The sequence below is a fragment of the Anas platyrhynchos genome, chromosome 6 (genome assembly GCF_047663525.1).
Source record: "Anas platyrhynchos isolate ZD024472 breed Pekin duck chromosome 6, IASCAAS_PekinDuck_T2T, whole genome shotgun sequence".
Lineage (NCBI taxonomy): Eukaryota > Metazoa > Chordata > Aves > Anseriformes > Anatidae > Anas > Anas platyrhynchos.
This window is the reverse complement of record NC_092592.1, coordinates 41,649,996-41,663,562: the sequence shown is the minus strand read 5'-3', so window position 1 is coordinate 41,663,562 and position 13,567 is coordinate 41,649,996. Positions and strand designations below refer to the sequence as shown.

Here is a 13,567-nt window from a genome sequence, read left to right as displayed (position 1 = left end):
TAGCATTTGTATTTGAGATTACAATGGCGGGTGTCCCGCAAGCAGGAGGGCACCTACCGATTCCATACACAGTTTATATACTTTTTTTTTTCCCTCCCAAGGACCAGGACCCTCCCGTTTCCCCATTAACTGTGCAATCCAGGTTTATACTCTACCTGGTGCTTCACCGAAAACACACAGCTGCTGGCCTGTTACAAGTCCCATTTCTTTTGAGGCTTTTACTCTTTGAGGTGGTAATGTTTCTTACACCGTGATTTCCACTTAATTGTTGTAAGGATTCTGGTTGTCTGCATTTTACAAGGTTGTCTGTTGTAATAAATGACTAAGTCCCAAATAGGATTACAATCAAAGTTTACAATTTATTAAATGAATAGAGGGAAGCAAACAGCACTGGGTGCGCCGGGAGTCTCTGCTCCACCGAGACGCACACAAGTCACAGCAGGCGGCTGGTTTTTATGCTCCTGGGCTAATACATATTCATTACTACTTCTAGAAAAGGCAGGGTTATTATAACTAGTTCCTGGAATCCGAACCCGCCCACTGGCGCATGTGTTATCAGTCTCTGGTGGTCCCTCTGCGGGTCTCTCGTACTGAAGGCTCATAGTCTTCCTCCCAGGCTTTTCCCTTGTCCTTCTCCTTTGTCCATCTTGGCTGGATGTCAGAGACTTGCATAGTGCCCCATGCAATAGTCATAACAGTTAGCAGCTATTCTGAAACCCCTTTGTTCTCTTGTCCCCTATTAACCCGAATTGCTGGACCATTCCTCTGCAAGATGAGAAGAGGTAAAGAGAGCAGGAGGAACAGCAGCCCTGTTTTTGGTCTGGCTTAGTTCAACAGGGGGCAGCACAAGCAACCAGGCTGTTTCTCTTCAAAGACTTGCCTTAGCATTGGTGAAGGAAACTGACCGGGCCGACAACCCTCTTACCTTTTTGCACCACTCCACACCACGGGGACTTCATCTCTCCAAGGCTGCACGAGGGAAGGGCGGAAACAAGAAAAAAAGCACATCCTGAGGCACCTCATAACCACAGCCTACCTACTGCAATACTTGTGTCTCTCTTCCCAGCTGCTTCATCTCTGTGGCTCTCCATCTCCAAACCACATTCTTTTTAACTGCCATGCAGAGTGGCAGTCCTCCGGGCGCCATAGAGCAGCACCATATTTTTTTTTTTTTAGTAGTATTTTTTAATTTCAAAACAGCAGTCCGCTTCCCTCTGGAGATGGACAGTAGGTCCAGCCAGTCACCGAGTTGCCAACACAGAGCTTCACAGTTCCAGAAGGCGCTCTTTCCTTTCACCGATTCCTTATAAATGTTATCTACCACTGGCAAAAGCAATAAACAGACTGCAAACATGCACTGCCATCTTTGACAAACTTTATGTTTTCAATTTTATTATTTCAAAGAGAGCAGTCCACTTGCCTCTCCATCTGTGAAGTAGATCAAACCAGTCACTACGTTGCCGAACAAGAACTTGACGGTTCCAGAAAGCGCTGTTACCTTTGACCGGTTCCTCCTAATGTTTACCTACTGCTGGTTTATACATTTAGAGATTAAAATATAGCTCAAAAACAGAAGAGTATCCCACCATCCCAAAAAACAGTGAGCCAGAAACCTCTATTAAACATCCCTCTCCTAAGTGAATTCCAAGCACTTAAAAATTCTAGAAATCTATAAACTCCAGCCTGCCTAGAGAACCCTGCAACTGACTGAAGGAAAAACAAAGCACTTACCCCAAGGAGCAGCCCAGGCAGAAGGAGCTCTCTGATAGCATGCCTGGGGCTCATATAGCATTCAGCCCCGCCCAGCACCCAAACCCAATCACCTGGAAAAGGGGAGGGGCAAAGCACAAGGAAGTAGAAAGAAAGCAGGAGCAGCAGCAGCAGCAGCTGTTTTTTATTATTTTCTTTGTTTGTTTGTTTGTTTGTTTTTGGTTTTTTGTTTGTTTTTGTTTTTTTTTGTTTTTTTTTAAGATCTGCTTTACTTGAAAAACATGCAGAGAGCAGACAGGTGACCTGTGGTGTTTCTAGAAGCAACAATCCCCATGCTTTTGCTGCAGCTTTTAACATTGAAAGGACGACACGACCAGGCCAGTAACTGGAACTCTTTCAAATGGAATTAGCTCAAACAGGTTCATCATCACTTGCAAAAACAGAGAACCAGCATTCACTAGCACGCCAGCCCTGACACCCACCTCCTCCGCAACGCTGACTGCTACTGATGCAACATGCTACTGTGCAATACCTCTCTGTTCCCAGCTCCTTTACCTCATCTGCTCACTACATTTACCTGAGAAGTGTGCCCGAACAGACTTATTCTGCAGAGATGAAGGAGGTGGCCCTGCTCACTCTCTTGGCACTACTGCACTTATGCACTCAAGGAACCATACCCCACGGTTTCCCAAAAACAACGTACCTGGCAACCCCTCATAAACGTACTTCTAATACGTCAATTCAAGGACATAAAGCCTAGAAGGCTTTATGGTCTAAAGACTCGACAGACAGAAAACACACAGGCAAAAGCTCCAGAAATATAACAAACTGTCCCTAAACTTGAAACAGACTACCCCTTACGTGCCCACTGCTGCCATTTTCAGACACATGCTCACACAGGGAGCTTCCATGATACATTTCAACTAAACCCTGCTCCATCACTTTAACAGCAAGGTTGTAACTTTGATAATATTTGACATACAGGCAAAGACTCACAGAAAGCCCCGTAATTCTGCAAAAATCAGAAGGGACCCAGAACCACAAAGCAAACACACAAAGTAACATCACCATACCATCCGTAAAACTGCCATAACAACTACTCACCTGAGGAAGAGCTGCGTGCAATACAGGCACCTACTACTAGATCGCTTTACAGTGACAGATCCTACCAGTTACCAACTCAAAAAGATATGCGTACCGGTTTCTACTGGAAAACGCATCAGTCCATAGACTCTGACCCACCTAAAGAACCCTGCAACTGACTGAAGGAAAAACAAAGCGCTTACCCCAAAAAGCAGCCCAGGCAGAATGAGCTCTGTCATGGAATACCTGCAACTCAGTTACCACTAGGTCCCACCTGGAACCTGAAGCCAATCACCTGGGAAAGTGCAAGGGGGAAAGCACAAAAAAAAAAAAAAAAAAATCAGAAAGGAGCAGTAGCTGTGGTTTCTTTATTCATTTATATGGCTTAGCTCAACAGCATGCAGAGTGCAGACAGGAGAGCTAGGGTGTTTCTAGAAACAAAAATGCCCATGCTTTTGCTGCAGCTTTGAATATTAAAAGGACAAACTGACCAAGAAAGTAACTGATTTTTTTTTCCATCTGGAATTAGCTCGATCTTTTATTTACATAAAAAGAAAAATCTAGGAGCAGAACTGTGGGTAGTTAGGGTCTGGCGGCCGGAAGATGTCACGATGTACGGAAAGGTGGAGCCCCTCCCTTGATGGACAGTAGCGTGTGGTCTGTGATGTAAGCAAGCGGAAGTGACGCTATGGGCCTCGGGTATGTAAGCCCATGTGACTCGACAATAAATGCCATTTGCCATCCACCACATTGGTGTCTGTGAGCCGATGGACCGAGCGGCCTGGGGTTGGTCGCCGTGCCGTTCCTGAACCAGGTCGCCACTGCCCCCTGAAGGCAACAAGTGGTGCCGAAACCCGGGAAAACTCCTGGATTCGGGTGAACGGCGGCCGGAGCGGCGGGACCAGCCCGGCGGGGAGGACGCTCCCGGACCAACAAGGAAGATGGAAACCCTTGTGAAGGTCGTATCAAAGTTGTGGAAGCTGTGGGGTGGCTCGGCTGAGGAAGCCAGGTGTGCCGGTGGGGAACCAGAGCCTGGGGAAATCTGGGAGAGACCACGGCCATGTGCGCCCCAGTACGGTGCTGAACTAGAAGACGAAGAGTTGGGTGAAGAAGCCTCCGGCGGGAACGGGGATGAAATGTTAGGTTTTACTAACACGTGGAAATGCGAGAAAGAGAACGGTTGCGGGGACGACCAGGGAGGAGGTAGAAGCGTGAGAGAGGGGCAGAGAGCCAATCGGAACGGCCATCCGAGAAAACGCTCCTGTGGCGCAAACGCCTCGCTGAGATGGCGGCGGGGCGAGCCACGAGGCAGAGAGCGGCCCGCCCGCAGGGGTGGGGGGCGGGGCCGGAACTCGATGGGAGGGTACCGGAACTCGGAGGTGAGCAGTCAGTCAAGCTCTGACTCCGGATCACATACCGATTCAAATTCGGAGGAGGAAATGGGGACAGATAGCCAAAATATCCCCATCCGAAATAAAGCTGCACCGCGAGGCAGAGAAATTCCTCTCACAGATTGGAGGAAAATTAAGATTGCGTGCACCATCTTGGCTCTATCGGCCATGCTAGCGTTCCTGGTCTGGGTGACAGACGGGGGGCAGAGGGTTCACTCACCAACAAACCCTAAGGATGTACAAGCGATTGTTAAAGCCATTGCGGATAAAGGGCTTCATTCTGCAATGGTCTCCACCCTCATAGATGGTGTTTTCAGGGGAGACGACATGCTCCCGTTTGATATAACACAAACTTGTAGACTGATCTTTGACGGGGGTGGGATGATCATTTTTAAACGAGAATGGGGGGACAACTGTATGAGACAACTGGCCCAAGTAACTGGGACGGATCACACACTGTATGGCTCTAGCCTGCAGCGGCTAATGGGTACGGACCCAACAGTGATCACCCCCCAGGCGCAAGTCCAGGGCCTGAGGGCCCGCGAAGGTATGGCAACTCGTGCAGCCAGAGAAGCTCCAAACAGCCGACGCCCCAACTTCAGAACAAAACTAATGAAAACTGAGTTTCTGTTCACAGGAACGGATCATCGGGCACCCCCGTAATCTGTATACCCCGGCGACATGAGAAGACAATAAGTCAGCAAGCGTCCTGTCTAAGCCTGAGAGTTCCACACTGGCAGAATCCAGACACCAGCGAAGCGGCCTCCGTGGGTGGGGGGCTACAATGCGTTTGTGTGATCTTATCTTTGGACCTTGTATACTAAATATGCTTGTGTTGTTTGTTAAAAGTTGGTTAGAGAAAGTTAACATTATGTTGGTAGAACACCAACAACTACTTTAAGAGTGCATTTACTCAGCGTTACCAGTTACCTCTTAGTTTTCTCCTGGTTATTGTGCCTTATGTATTTTAGTTAAGTTATGATGTCTACGTCTTAAGATTGTTATATTTTAGCTAATTTGGTTGTGCATAGGGAGGGGGGAAATGTGGGTAGTTAGGGTCTGGCGGCCGGAAGATGTCACGATGTACGGAAAGGTGGAGCCCCTCCCTTGATGGACAGTAGCGTGTGGTCTGTGATGTAAGCAAGCGGAAGTGACGCTATGGGCCTCGGGTATGTAAGCCCATGTGACTCGACAATAAATGCCATTTGCCATCCACCACATTGGTGTCTGTGAGCCGATGGACCGAGCGGCCTGGGGTTGGTCGCCGTGCCGTTCCTGAACCAGGTCGCCACTGCCCCCTGAAGGCAACACAGAACTGATTGCACGCCAAAAAAAAAAAAAAATCCATTCCACTTGCAGGAAAAATCACTTACTTCAGTAAGCTACCTGTGGTGTAAATGCCTGAAGTAACTAGGAAAATAAAACTAACATTCACACTTTTAAGGAAGAGGTACAGCATTGAAGAGGCTTTCAGGGTAGGGCATAACTGCATTATCTGAGCATTCCCTAGGCTCCCAACCTTAGATGCTATCGCGCTGGGGAAACTTGGTGTGCTAGCTCTAAGGAACACCACGGAGCGTAGAGTGGAGTGGAGACACCACGGCTAGGCTCTGTAATCAGGTGGGGCCTCGATTGTTCTTGTGCACAAAGCTGCACTTTTTGCCACCCTAAGCCAAAGACCTGTCATGTTTTGACAAATGCTGTACCCTAGTGTACTTTTTGCTCATTATAATATCATTATAATACCAAAACACACCTCCATCCCAAAAGCTACCCGCCTCCAAGGTGCGACCACCCCTCACTGAGCACGCGCTCTGAATTTCTCGGAGCCTATTACTTTAAACGGAGACAGGAAAACTTTACACCAATCATAACTAAGATATGCTTGACTAGAGCCACTCAAGCTCCACCTAAAAGATAGAAAATAATATAAATTGGCCCAAGAGAGAGGGGATGTTAGGGAAGATACCATCGTCAGGGGAGATACCATCCCGAGGACAAACAACATCCTTAGGACCTCCTGACTCCTGGGATCAGTCGACGGGCTGAGCCTCTCTTGCCCCCCCATTGGGACGCCTTTGGGTGAGATCTGAATATTTGCTTATAAATCTCTATAGAGTCTTTGATCCTTTTAACGCGTTTATTTCTAGGCTGCGCACCTGTAACACCTGTATAACATCTGTAACACCTATAACACCTGTGTATTTCATGCATACTAGCTTGCTTTTGCAGATAGTCACTATCACCGGCAATCCAAAAGAACCTGATTACCTGTTGCTGTAATAAACCATACTTGATTGCATTGTGATAGCTCTCATTAATGCAACTAGGGTGAGGGTGGTTATCCGTGATAGTTCAGTGTTCTGAATCTAACCAGACCCCCAGACGGTTAATGCATTGTTGCTGAATGTCTGAACGGACCCCCAGGTGGTTAATACGTTTTTGGTGAATGTCTGAGCGGACCCCCAGGCGGTTATTACGTTTTTGGTGAATGTCCGAACGGACCCCCAGTTTTGGTGAATGTCCGACTGGTTCAGTACTCTGAATCCAACCGGGCCCGTAACGGTTAATCAGCTACACCCCTTTAACGCGACACTACCTGAGAAACAAAAGGCTATGCTGATGGGTCAAAACACACTACAGGACACTGGGGCCAGGCCCTCCGCTGCACCCACTTAAAACCCATCCCTACACTCACCAAGGTGCAACCCCAACACCAAAAAAAAAAACAGACGCAGCATTGCAGCACCTGCTTTGTTCCGATTCTAAAGACTAACACCACAGCCCACATTGCCTGGGACACCTGATAAACAGAAGAGAAAGCAGCCATACCCTTTTCAAGCCATCCCTGCACGTGTCGCTCCTTGATCATCTGCAACCTCTTCTCCAATCCTCAACCACTTCTCTAGAGAGCCTGCCATGGCACCTGTAAAGCAAGATGGATACCCTTCGCACTCACCTCGTGCTACTTGGCAGTTCTGCTCCAATCCAGCTCACAACCAGCCCGCCCTTCTCGTGCTGCTCTTCAGAGTGCAGCTTGGCCCCACTCAGCCTGTGTGAGACAAATGTGAAACAAAAAGAAAAGCATAGGCTGAAGCAGCATCCAAAGCCACAGCACAGCTGGGACAGTTACTCTCATCTGCTGCCTTACCTCCCTGCCCTGCCCTCCCCTCCCCTCGAGGCAGATGCTTCCATCTGCTCTCTTAGGCCAGCTACAACACCCCTGAAATATAAACAGGATTTTTACTGTACTTTGTGTAGTTCAGTAACTGCAGTGACAACTGCACCCCTAAATTACCTTCTATATCTGTTCATCACTCACCTTGCCAAAAGCAGCTCTGGTCGTCAAGTCCCGTGTCGTACACTGTGTTTCAGCTTTAACAAATGAAAACAGGCACAAGAGAATCAATCATTCAGCTGCCAGCATTAGCACCCATCCCTCAACAACACAAAAGGGACCCCATTTACAATACTATCGTTTCAAAACAGCAGCCTCCTTGCCTCAGCACCTCAGAAGTAGATCAAGCCAGTCACTGAGTTGCCTATGGAGTGCTGAACAGTTCCAGAAGGAGCTCTTTCCGTGACAGGTTCCTCCAAAGGTTTACGCTCTACTGGGGACAGGAAAGAAATAAAAATAAAAAATTCAAAACCCCGTATCTGTAAGCTTTCAAGATTCGACAGACCTCCTCAAGCACACCGTTCAAGTGCTATGCGAGCAGTTGCTCGCAAGCAGCTCAACTCTCCCCCCTCCAGTCTGCCAAACACCACAGAGATGACTGTGCCAGCTGCCCTTCAGTACGTGCCCAGAGGCAGACTGGATATCTTTACCAAAACAGTCCAGACAATGTATTAGTACACCCATGCACTGCCACGTTACCTGTCATCACTAACTGCCAGGCAGGACAGCTCCAGACCAAACACGTACACACACACAGGCACGCCACAAACACTACAAACAAAACACACAACACAAGGCACAAGAAAAAGTGACCCCCAAAAAGAAAGCCCTACAGCAACAGCAAGTCAGAACAGGTGCTCTGCACCAGACCCTAGGAGAGACTCAAATGTCACAACATGCAACTGGAAGCAACTGCCAGAACTGGGATGACGGAGGCCTAAAAAGCCTGCCTTCAAGACAAGAGACCAGAAGGATGGGGACTGAAAACCCCCTAAGAAGACACTTAGGAAATCAATTCCCAAGCAAGAGCTCCTGATGCGGCCCAGATGACTTCTGCAAGAGTGAGGATGGAAACAGACGCGATCCCCAACCGAATATGATGCACAAGACCTGAAACAGATCTGCACCCATGCTTTTGCCACACTTTTTTTTAACATTAAAAGGACAATACTTGCTGGGTCGTAACTGGAACATTCCTAACTGGAACTGGCTCAAACTTTTATTTACAATGAATGAAAGATCTAGGAGCAAAACAGACTATACACCAAAACAATCAATTCCATTCCACCCCCAGGAAAAAAATCACATACTCTCATCCCCTCCTGTACCTCAGCCGCTTGCCTGCCCCACGTGGCACATGCTTCCATCTCTTCTCTTTACCCACTTATAGCACCTCTAAAAGGCAAACTGGAATTTTACTCTATTGGATGTAGGAAAATAACTTCAGTGACAACCACACCCCCAAAATTAACAGCTACCTCTGCTCATCACGCACCAGAGTCACTGCAGAGGCAGCTGGTTGAGACATCCTGCACTGCACACTGCATTTCAGCCTAATGAAAGGCAAAACACAGGCAGAAGATAAACATTCAGCTGCCAGCAGTAGCACCCATCCCTCAACAACATAAGCGACCCCAGCTTTACTTTTATCCTTTCAAAACAGCACTCCACTTGCCTCTGGACCTGCAAATTAGGTGCAAGCTTGAAAGGAGCGGCCAGCATCATCCACACCACCGGGGAACACAAAAGGACAAAAGAACCACTGTGCTTGCAAGCGCCCACCTGCCACGCTGCTCCTCTATCCCAAACAGACTCACCTCGGACCCTCACAGGGAAACACCTGAGTGTCTTCCCTTCGCTTCAGATAAGGGATGACCAGGCTGACAACACTCACCTTCCCTCACTGCTCCGCGACACGAGGATTTCCCTTTCCTGTCCACGACCGCACAAAGCACCTGCAAAAAAAAACAACAAAACAAAACAAAAAAAAAGACAGAAAAGCACACTCTGAGGCACCTCACAGCCACAGCGTACCTGCTCCAAGACCTCTCTCTTCCCAGCTCTGGTACTTCAGCTGCTCACCAGCTCTAACTGAGATTCTTCGCCCACTGCACCACAGCAAACTCTGCCCAGGCCACACAACACACACTACACAAGCTACATTGCTTAAGACACACGAAAGCTGGAACGTTCCAGCCCAACAATTAGTCACGTCGCACAGGAAGGATGCCGCATACTCCTAGAAACCAAACCTTCCAGTCCTGAGCAGCTCCCCACCTCCTCATTCTAACCACACTCAGCAAACACACTGTTTGACCCTCAAAAAAAAAAAAAAAAAAAGAACATGCACACACACAAAGAAAAACAACCGAGCTCCATAAATGCCAAAAAGACATGCACACACACAAGCCTCGGCAGGGGTAATCAAACTTACCCTTTGCAGATGAAAGAGGTGACTCTGATACAACTCTGCTCAGTCTCTTGGTAACGGTGCATCTACGCTGCCAAGCCATATGTAGCATTCAATCAAGCTGGTTTTAGTCCTCTGGAGAGTTACACAAGTGGGTTTATACATCTAGAGATTAAAATATAGCTCAAAAACAGAAGAGTATCCCACCATCCCAAAAAAACAGTGAGCCAGCAGCCCCTACTAAACATCCCGCTACTGAGTGAATTCCAAGCACTTAAAATCCAGAAATCCATAGGCTCCAGTCTGCCTAGAGAACCCTGCAACTGACTGAAGGAAAAACAAAGCACTTACCCCAAAGAGCAGCCCAAGCAGAAGGAGCTCTCTGCTAGCATGCCTGGGGCTCATACAGCATTCAGCCCCGCCCAGCACCCAAACCCAATCACCTGGGAAAGGGGAGGGGCAAAGCACAAGGAAGTAGGAAGAGAGCAAAAGAAGCAGCTGTGGTTTTTTTTTTTCCTTTTTTTTTTTTTAAGATCTGGTTTATCTCAAAAACATTCCGAGAGCAGACAAGAGACCTGTGGTGTTTCTAGAAGCAAAACTCCCCTTTTGCTTTTGCTGCAGCTTTTAATGTTGAACGGATAACGTCACCAAGCAAGTAACTGAAACTTCTTCAACTGGAATTAGTTTAAACACGCTCACCGTCATCTGCAAACACAGAGAACCAGCATTCACTAGCCCTAACCCTAACCCCAACCCTCACCCTAAACTCTAACCCTAGCCCCAGCCCTAGTCCCTAACCCCAACCCTAGTCCCCGAGAACTACATTTCCCGGTATGCTCTGGGCACCCAACATGGCCTCCCGGACGTTCGGAGTCCCAGAACTACATTTCCCGGTATGCTCTGGGCACCCAACATGGCCTCCCGGAAGTCCGGAGTCCCAGAACTACATTTCCCGGCATGCTCTGGGCACCCAATGCGGCCTACCGGAAGCCTTGTGACGGAAAACTACACCTACCAGCATTCCCTGCACAGCCGGCACGGCCAATCAGAGGCCGAGTTGTCGAGAACTACATTTAACAGCACTCCCTGGAACCCTAGCCCTTGCCGCCCTTACACAAAAAAGCCGCAAGCCCTAACCCTAAAAATCCTCGAAACCCCTACAGACCTAACCCAAACTATCCACCACACTAAACCCCTGAAGACCTATGCCTAAAAGCCCTAACCCAAACACTGAAGACGCTCAAATCCCACACCCACAAAATTAAGATGCTCAAATCCCAAACCCCAAAAAATAGGACGCTCAAATCCCAAACCCCCTTCCGAAAAAGAAAATAAGAAAAATAAATCAAACAAAACAAAAACAACAAAAGGGGTAGACCTGGTGGCATCTGCCCTATAACCCTGCAAAAATCATGAGGGACATAGAACAACAAAGCAAACACACAAAATAACATTGACATCCTATCTATCCATAAAAGTGCTACAACAATTAATCACCTCCAAAGAGCTTCTTGCAATAAATGCACGTACTACTAGATTGGTTTCCTCTAAAATATCGTACAAGACTCTGACCCACGAAAAGAACCCTGCATGTAGCTAACAGAAGAATAAACAAAGCACCGACCCCAAAGAGCAGCCCACGCAGAAGGAGCTCTCTGATAGAATGCCTAGGGCTCGTATAACATTTGGCCCCGCCCAGCACCCAAACCCAATCACCTGGGAAAGAGGAGGGGGCAAAAAACAAGAAAGAGAGCAGGAGCAGCAGCTGTGTTCTTTTATTTATTTTTTTATTTATTTGTCACCTATCCCTAGTTTACAGCATGCGGAGTGCAGACAAAAGAACTGCGGTGTTTCTAGAAGCAAAATTTACCGTATTTTTGACTCAGCTTTGAACATAGAAAGGACAATACAACCAAGAAAGTAAATGAAATATTTTCAACGGGAATTAGCACGAACCTTTCATTTACATATGAAGAAAAATCTAGGAGCGTAGGAAATTACACATCAAAAAAAAAAAAAAGACGTAATAAGCAACGCGCATGCGCGGCCCCCGGCCGCCTGCAGTACTTGTTTTCCACCAGGAGGTAGCGGCAGAGGGCGCCCGCGGGCGTCACCGCGCATGCGCGCCCCCGGCCGCCTGCAGTACACGTTTTCCACCAGCAGGGGGCGGCAGAGGTCGCATGCGGGGAAAGCACAAAAAAGCAAAAAGAGGAGCAGCAGCACCTCTGGTTTATTTACTTATTTATAAGGCTTAGCTCAACAGCATGCAGAGTGCAGACAGGAGAACTGGGGTGTTTCTAGAAGCAAAAATCCCCTTTTGCTTTTGCTGCAGCTTTTAATGTTGAACTGATAATGTCACCAAGCAAGTAACTGAAACTTCTTCAACTGGAATTAGTTTAAACACGCTCACCGTCATCTGCAAACACAGAGAACCAGCATTCACTAGCCCTAACCCTAACCCCAACCCTCACCCTAAACTCTAACCCTAGCCCCAGCCCTAGTCCCCGAGAACTGCATTTCCCGGTATGCTCTGGGCACCCAACATGGCCTCCCGGACGTTCGGAGTCCCAGAACTGCATTTCCCGGTATGCTCTGGGCGCTCAACATGGCCTCCAGGAAGTCCGGAGTCCCAGAACTACATTTCCCGGTATGCTCTGGGCGCTCAACATGGCCTCCCGGAAGTCCGGAGTCCCAGAACTACATTTCCCGGTATGCTCTGGGCGCTCAACATGGCCTCCCGGAAGTCCGGAGTCCCGGAACTACATTTCCCGGCATGCTCTGGGCACTCAACGCGGCCTACCGGAAGCCTTGTGACGGAAAACTGCACCTACCAGCATTCCCTGCACAGCCGGCACGGCCAATCAGAGGCCGAGTTGTCGAGAACTACATTTAACAGCACTCCCTGGAACCCTAGCCCTTACCGCCCTTACACAAAAAAGCCGCAAGCCCTAACCCTAAAAATCCTCGAAACCCCTACAGACCTAACCCAAACTAAACCCCTGAAGACCTATGCCTAAAAGCCCTAACCCAAACACTTAAGACGCTCACAGCGCCCAAGCCCACAAAATTAAGACGCTCAAATCCCAAACCCAACCCAAAATATTAAGACGCTCAAAACCCTAACCCAGGAGAACTTAACCTGAAAAAAAAAAAAATAATAATAAGATCTTAAAACCCTAACCGTAAATAACTGACCAAAAATAAAACCCTAAGAACCTAACCCTAAAAAAACTATCAACACTACAACCCAAAAAACTCTAAAACCCTGACACGCTAACCATGAAACCCTTAAAACCCTAACCCCCAAATCCCTAAAATCCTAACCGTTCAAACTCCAACCCTAAAACTAAAAACCTTAAAATCCTAAACATAAACCCTGAGAACGCTTACCCTGAAACCCAACCCTAGGGCCCTATCCCTGAAACCTTAAAACCGCAAATCAATCTTTGGGAAATAACATAGGCTCAGGAGAGGATCTCAGTACAGTAGCATTTGTATTTGAGATTACAATGGCGGGTGTCCCGCAAGCAGGAGGGCACCTACCGATTCCATACACAGTTTATATACTTTTTTTTTTCCCTCCCAAGGACCAGGACCCTCCCGTTTCCCCATTAACTGTGCAATCCAGGTTTATACTCTACCTGGTGCTTCACCGAAAACACACAGCTGCTGGCCTGTTACAAGTCCCATTTCTTTTGAGGCTTTTACTCTTTGAGGTGGTAATGTTTCTTACACCGTGATTTCCACTTAATTGTTGTAAGGATTCTGGTTGTCTGCATTTTACAAGGTTGTCTG

General features: G+C 47.8%; 1 long non-coding RNA gene across 31 annotated transcripts; it reads right to left on the bottom strand.

Moving 5' to 3' along the window:
- Window positions 1-339: 339 nt before the first annotated feature.
- LOC140002765 (uncharacterized) lies at window positions 340-11,486 on the bottom strand. Of its 31 annotated transcripts, none has more exons than XR_011810270.1 (11): window positions 10,124-10,518; window positions 9,797-9,937; window positions 9,257-9,317; window positions 8,858-8,915; window positions 8,062-8,133; window positions 7,653-7,795; window positions 7,507-7,559; window positions 7,017-7,110; window positions 2,997-3,088; window positions 1,421-1,528; window positions 340-1,344 (listed from the first exon to the last, which is right to left on the bottom strand). It is a non-coding gene; the product is annotated as an uncharacterized lncRNA (long non-coding RNA). The 31 variants fall into 31 exon arrangements; XR_011810274.1 differs by having other exon boundaries at window positions 7,694-7,795; window positions 10,124-10,517; XR_011810254.1 differs by lacking the exons at window positions 8,062-8,133; window positions 8,858-8,915 and adding an exon at window positions 11,397-11,414 and having other exon boundaries at window positions 10,124-10,215.
- Between the last annotated feature and the right edge of the window lie 2,081 nt (window positions 11,487-13,567).